We start from the raw sequence: 7,607 nt of genomic DNA, 5'->3' as shown, positions 1-7,607 counted from the left end.
AATTGATTGATCTAGAATGCGATGTGGACCGTCCCCGGTGGCACCGTTGATGGAAGCAACTCCCCAGAACCCAGTGGTGCCAACGACAAAACACGAAGAGACCCTCGGACAAGCTGGACCACGACAACCACGAGTGGAGGGAAGATTAGAACCAAAACATGTCATAATTACTCCTCGAGACCTTACGCCATGAAGAGTAGACACCAGCAGCCGGGCCGATTTGACCGATTCGGTCGAGGAGCAAACAAGATAAAGAGATATTTCAAGGATTGCATGGCTCACCCATTACAGGGCATTGTTGTTCCCTCATGGCTACCGGGATACTTCAATAACAGGGAGTGGGGTGACACAATAAAGGCCTCCAGGCTACTGGGATACTTCAATAACAGGGAGTGGGCTTGCACAGTAAAGGACATTGTTCCCTCACTACAGCGATACTGCAAGGGTGGAGCTAAAACAGTGAGGGACATTATTCCCTCGCTACCTCCATTCATCAATAATATGGAGTGGGTTGACAGAGTAAAGGGCATTATTCCCGCCATACTACTGGGATACTTCGTTAACAGCAAGGTGACCTCGAGCCACTGGAAAATGAGAAGCAGCCAAAGACCTCATCATATCTCCTTTAAACCCTATGCCAAGAGTAAACAGCAGCAGCAGCAGTCAGGCCTGATCAGTCAACTAACAAACACAGTGGAAAACCTTTTCTTCAACCTGAAAGCCTGTACAGCATCAAACCTCACCTGGGTTTGGGATTCACTCTCCACAGCCTCTAGAGCGGACATTGTGAATGGGGAGAGGACCAGCACCCAGTCCTCCTTCAAACGCCCAGAAGATCATGACGAAGGAGTGGAGGTGCTAGCTCTGCCCGCCATCTCCCTTCCAATCAGGACCTCTTCGCCCTCCACTTCGCCCACCACCTCCAACTACAAGCCAACCCCCAGTGCCAGGGATATCACACCTGCCAAAGATCAGGAGCACCCCACAGCCTCAACGTTTACTTTCAGGGCGCCTGTAGAAAAGATTGGTCACTCCGTGTCTAACAGAAAGCTGACGTCTCCCAGCATCGCAGCAGTGATGTGTCCTACTAACAATGGCCCAGAGAAGTTTGATGGTTCATTCAAACCAGCCGAATCTCTCAAGAAGGGCAGGGAGCAGAACAGCCAGCAACCTCCAGCAGCACACGGGGTCTCCAGCAACATCTTCTCTCAGACTGTCTTCCCCTCAGATACAGAGCCCTTGTTCACAAAGCTGTCCCTGCTCAAGACGATTCTGGACAACTTGTTGAAGCTTGAAGATGGAAAAGGTGTGCCCACCAAGAGAGCATCATTACCCCTCTGGTCCAATAGAATTCGGAGCCGCACAGTGCAGAACTACAGCCAGCTGGGGGATTCACCCTTCTACCCAGGAAAGACTAGATATGGTGGAGTGGCTGCAGCTAGGAGTGCCCGCCCACGCCCCAGCACACCTTACCAGGCCCCCATGAAGAGGCAGATAATAGCCAAGCCTGCCGGGTCCCAGCCCTGTGGGGTGACCAGTGTCACAGCCAGACGCATGCTACAGTCCCTTAAGAAGTGGTCAAACCCTCAACTAGCTGCTAAGGGAATCCCATCTGCACCCTCCTCATCCCTGGAAGGCCAAAATCTAGAGCTTTCACATTTGCCGAGCAAAAATAAACTGGATTCCTCTCTCCCCCCAGTAGAGGCACTGCTGACCCCGATTTACCGCTCCGTCCGATCTCAGACCTCCATGGGACTCTTCCTGGACAGGACCCTCAAGGACTCAGTCAAAGCCCCCAAAAGACAATTACCTGACATCCCTGAATCGACCCTAGACCCTTCTCATGGCACAACTAGCTCAGATGGGCCTGCCTACCCCCTGTCTAGCATGCCTGAAGCCAGTAGTGCAGGCTCTGGAGGGGGGAAAATGAAGAGACGGAGGACCAGCACACAGCTCTCCTCCCCCAAACACCCAAGAGATGACAACGTGGCCCAGGTGCCAGATCCGCCGACCATCTCCCTTTTGAACAGCACCTGCCCACCTCCCGCCACCACCCCTGTCAACGCCAACGCCGCCCCCAGTGCCATGGCTACACATGCCAAGGAATCTTTTGCTGATAAGGAGCAAACCTCTACACCCCTGTGTGTACAGTTTACATTTGCCTCCCCTATCACCAAGGGATTCTCCGCTTCCCCTTTCCCATCTGATGCATTTAATTTCAGTAGCCCTATAGCAAAGATTGGTCCTTGCATGCTGAATGGAAAGCTGCAAACTCCCATCACAACTGGAGAGAAGTCACCCACGAACAATAGCACAGGAAAGCTTGAGGGACCAATGAATCCAGCCAAACCACTGGAGGAGGGCAGCTTGCAGAGTACAGAGCAGAACAGCCAGCCCCTTCCTTATCCCAATGTTAGTGATACGCCCATGGTCGGAAGGGACTCCCTTGAGCCGACAACCCAGCCCTCCACCCCGTCTGCCCCTGGGCTCTTCTCCAGCAGCACCCTGCTCAAGAACAAGGACAACCTGTCGCAGCACGAACACAACGTCACCACCAGCATTATCTCCTCCCACAACTCGAACAAAAACATGTCCACCGTCAAGATGGCTTCAATTTCCCCATGCTGGTCCCTGGAGACCAACAGAACTCATTTTGGCCCCCAGCCTGCCCAGTCCACCCCAAAAAGCCAGAATAGCACAGCACTGAACTCCAGCCAGCTGGGGGATTTGCCATTTTCTGGCACGATGGATGGGGAGAGGACCTCCTCCAAACACCCAGAAGATGATGAAGTGGCCGCGGTACCGAATGTGCATGAGAACTCCCTTCAAAACAGCACCTCCGCCAACAACAACCCAACACCCACACCTGCCAAGGAGCCTGTTGCAGATAAGGAGTCCCCCACACTTATAGCAAAAAGCAGTGCCTTTATGTTTAGTGGAAAGCTGGCAACTCCCATCATGACAGTAGTGACATCTCATACTAATAATGGCACAGAAGAGCTTGAGGGACCATTCAAACCAGCGCACAATACTCAGCCCCTTTCTCCTTCTAAAGACAGCGAACAGGTATCATCCCCTGTCGACAGATGGGACTCTCCTGGACCCAGTACCACCAACACAGAGCCTTCGGCCAACGTTCTGTCTCAGCCCCACACACACGTCCGTTTCCCTCCACTGTCCGCTTCCTCCCCAGCCCAGCCCTCCATCCCTGGGCCCTTCTCAGCCGCCACCACAGGCTTCTCCCAAAATAACTTTAAATTTTGCCCCCGGCCTGCTCAGTTCATCCTGAAAAGTCCCGTCCTCAACTCCAGCCGGCTGGGGGAATCACTCTTCGCAGGCTCTGGAGAGCTTGCAGCGGTGACGTCACCAACTATCAACAATAGCACAGCAATATTTGAGGGGTTCAAACCAACCACGTCCGACAACTTCGCCAGTGTTTTCTCCTGCCACTCTAACAAAGAAGTGCCCTCTTCCAAGACGACCAACAGAACTCACTCTAGCCCTCAGCCTGGGCAGGCTGAGGGCTAGAGTGAGTTCTGAGGGCTGAGAAGCATAATGTAAACGCACACTACTCAGGCTAAGTGTCACCTGTAGGCAGACTGGGGCTGTTTTCCGTTGGGGTTCAACATTCTGTCCTAGAAAATGTTGTCAAAGGTCAGATATTCTGTGGTAATTATTGGAAATCATTGATTTCTGTGAGTTCAACAGGAAACCTGGCTCGCAACAAGTGGCTGTTGCAAAGGATTATGAGATGGGACCTATGGTACCAACTCACAATGTGGGACAAGGAAAGGGCAAGCTCCCAAAATGTAATTCTTTATTTTTTTCCCCTCCATCTCATCACAAAGTTCTTGTAGCCTACAACACTAATCATAATGTCAAATAGCAGATCTACAAGCTCACAATGTGTCGCTATGTTGCATTGTGACTGTTACAATCGGTCTAGGCTAAGGATTGAAGGATTGCGACATAAAGTTGGAAAGTGAATAGCTGTTTTATTAGTAGCCTTTGATGTTACATTGAGTTTTAAAGCATTTCAAACCTGAAGCAAAATAATCACACTGGTGTGAAGGGAGGGGCGCTCTTATTGTCATACATCATCATACTCATACATCACATTCCGTGCTCAGCCAATCAACTCGGTACACACTGACTCCGAAGTTGCAATTGAAAACTTTGCCATTGTCCGCAAGGATAGAAATAGACAGGGGGGCGGGGTCTGTATCTTTGTTAGGTTAGATTTAGATTTCAAGTTTAGACAGGACCTTGAATATGACAACCTAGAAGCCGTGTGGATTGATGTGTTACTCCCTAAGAGTAAACCGATATTGATTGGCACTGTGTATAGACCTCCTGACCAGAGAAATTTTATTGAAATCCTTGAAAATGTTTGTACTAGTCATGATTTTTTAAACCACGAATCAATTTTATTGGGTGACGTAAATATTGATTTTAATAATAGTAAAGGCCCGCTGTACAAAGATCTAAATCACTTTCTGAAAACGCATGATTTAACCCAACTGATTAGAGATCCCACTAGAGTAACTGAACATAGTGAAACTGTTATTGACCTTATAATGGTTTCGGATAAACACAAAATCATTCACAGTGGAGTCATTGTGTATGGTATTAGCGACCACTTTTTAACTTTCTGTACTAGAAAGGTCAAGAGGTCCCCCATAAATTGCCATAAGTCTATCAAGAGTAGAAACCTTAAAGGTTATGAGAGTACCCCATTTATTGACAAGCTCAAGAACAAAGACTGGACCACCATCACAAATTGTTGTGATGTAGATGTAGCATGGGAACGTTTTCACAAGATTTTCCTACATGAGCTTGACAATGCTGCTCCGTTAAAGGAGACTAGGACTAAACAGAGAACCCAACCCTGGATAAATAAAAATATTTTGAATACCATTCACCTGAGAAATAAAACACTATATAAGTTCAAAAAATCTAAATTGCCTGGTGATTTCAAGGAATATAAAATTCTTAGAAATAAGGTACAGAGAATGGTAATCGAGGCAAAACAGGACTATTTTAAGACTAAAATTGAGGAGCATAAGAATGATCCGAAAAAGCTGTGGTCAACCCTAAAACCTTTAGGGACCCAGGAAAATCCCAAAATAAAACAAAGTAGCATAGGCTTAGAGGTAAATGGGTCTATAACATATGATAAAGCTACAGTTGCATGTAGATTTAATGAATTCTTCACAAACATAGCAAATACATTGGTGCAGAAACTTCCTGCTGCTACTAATAAGTTTGGTGATCCACAGGGGATCCACAGCTATTACCAGCAAATGGGGGTCCCCGGTCCAGTCTGATGCTTTCTCCCTGAGTAAAGTAACAGAGGAAGAGGTACTGACAAAACTCAAAGCCCTAAAACTTGGAAAGGCAGCGGGTCATGACAACATCCCGGCCAGATTTCTAGTTGATGCAGCTGAAGTTATTGCTCCCTGCGTAACCTACCTAACAAATTTATCAATTGAACAAGGCCACTTTCCCAGTCTATTTAAATTGGCAAGAGTTGTACCCTTGTACAAAAAGGGAACCAAATCGGATCCCGGAAATTATCGACCTATATCCATTTTATGTTCCGTCTCAAAGGTTGTGGAACGGATTATACATGAGCAAATTAATAATTATTTGACAACACACAACCTCTTGTTTGATTTGCAATCGGGCTTTAGAAAGTCCCACTCCACCGACACCTGTTTGCTTTATCTAACAGATTATATTAGACTAGAGGTGGATAAAGGGAAATACTGTGGCATGGTGATGCTGGACCTCCAGAAGGCATTTGACACGGTGAACTATGACATTCTTTTGAATAAACTTAAGGCTTTGGGTTTTGACAGTGTATCACTTCAGTGGGTGAGGTCCTACTTGATGGGAAGGAAACAGGTGGTAGACATGAATGGCACCCTGTCCTCGCCGCTAACTCTATCAAGTGGGGTCCCCCAGGGGAGCATTTTAGGTCCACTTTTCTTTTTATTATATGTCAATGATATGAAGTCAGCCGTTGACTGCAACTTACTTCTTTTTGCGGATGATTCAGCACTGGTAGTCTCTCATAAGGAGAAAGCAGAGGTTGAAAAGCTACTTAGTGCTGAACTCCTTAAAGTCAGTGTCTGGCTATCAGACAACAAACTATCTCTCCATCTTGGCAAAACTGAGTCCATTCTCTTTGGGTCAAATTATAAACTAAAGAAGTCTCCTGGGTTTAAAATAGTGGTGGGGGACTTGGAAGTGGCAGCCAAGGAATCCATTACTTACCTGGGGTGCATTTTGGACAACAAGCTCTCGGGAGAAAATATGGCACAAAAAGTAATTTCAAAGGTAAGCCAAAGAACAAAATTCTTAGCTAGAATATCTAGCCTTTTAGATTCAAACACCCTAAAGATCCTCGCTGGGGCTCTTATACAATGTCAATTTGATTATGCCTGTACATCTTGGTATACTGGCATTTCTATGACCCTCAAGAAGAAACTCCAGACCTCTCAAAATAAACTGGTTAGAGTGATCCTGAAGTTGCATCCTAGAACTCACCTTCTCCCTGCCCACTTCACCAGTCTGGGGTGGCTTAAAGTGGAGGAGAGAGTATCCCAATTTAAAATGTGTCTAGTTCACAGGATTAGAAATAATTTAGCACCCAAATATTTCAGTAACTATTTTGCAACGGTTAGTGATACTCACAGGCACTACACCAGAGGGAGCCCTACTGATTTTAAACCCTGCCTTTTTCATAATAATATGGGAAAAACATCATTCCTGTACTCTGCAGCAGTTCAGTGGAATGGCTTGCCTTCCAGCCTCAAGGTGACCAGTTCCTTTGATATTTTTAAATCCACATTAAAAAGATGGTTGGCCGAAAATATAGTGTAAATATAGTGTAGAATAGATAAATGGCACAAATGAAAAAACATTAACAAAAGTAAGGGGGAAAAAAGAAAAGAAATTCAGTTTTATTGGTCAGTTTATATGAATTTTGTCCTGTTTTTTGTTTTTTGCCTCCTGTTTTTGTCGGTATTGTACTGTTATTGTCTGTTGCTCCCCTTCCCTTTCCCCAAGAGGACCACAATGGAAACAAGCCTAACAGCTTTCTTGTGAATTTATCCTTTTGAAATATATTTTCAATAAAGTATTCAATCAATCAATCAATCAGACGCACAAAGCTTGGCATAGGCGGGTCTAGCACCCCCCCCCAATAATGTTTAACAGAAAAATAAGGATATGGGGCAACTCGGAGAAACGAGCAAAACAAACTAAACCTATCCTTAACTGCTGACAGCTGTTAAATAGTGCTCTGATATGGACATCCTTCTTCCGATTGGTCGGTCCAGCTTGATAGGAGGCGGAACGAAGCAGGTAGGTCCACACACGCACACGCACGCACACACACACACACACACACGCACGCACGCACGCACGCACGCACGCACGCACGCACGCACAAGTACCAATACCATAAATATACTATAAATAAAACATTTTGGAACACAATGAACCCAATTACGTAACAGCGAATGTCAGTGATGCATTGTGAGCTTGTACATATTTTCAAATGTCTAATATGAAGTCGTTATAGTGTATGCTTTACAATA

The sequence above is a fragment of the Protomyctophum parallelum genome, assembly GCF_964188405.1.
Source record: "Protomyctophum parallelum genome assembly, chromosome: 23".
Taxonomy (NCBI): domain Eukaryota; kingdom Metazoa; phylum Chordata; class Actinopteri; order Myctophiformes; family Myctophidae; genus Protomyctophum; species Protomyctophum parallelum.
The sequence above is the reverse complement of the archived record's forward strand: the minus strand, read 5'-3'. Positions refer to the sequence as shown.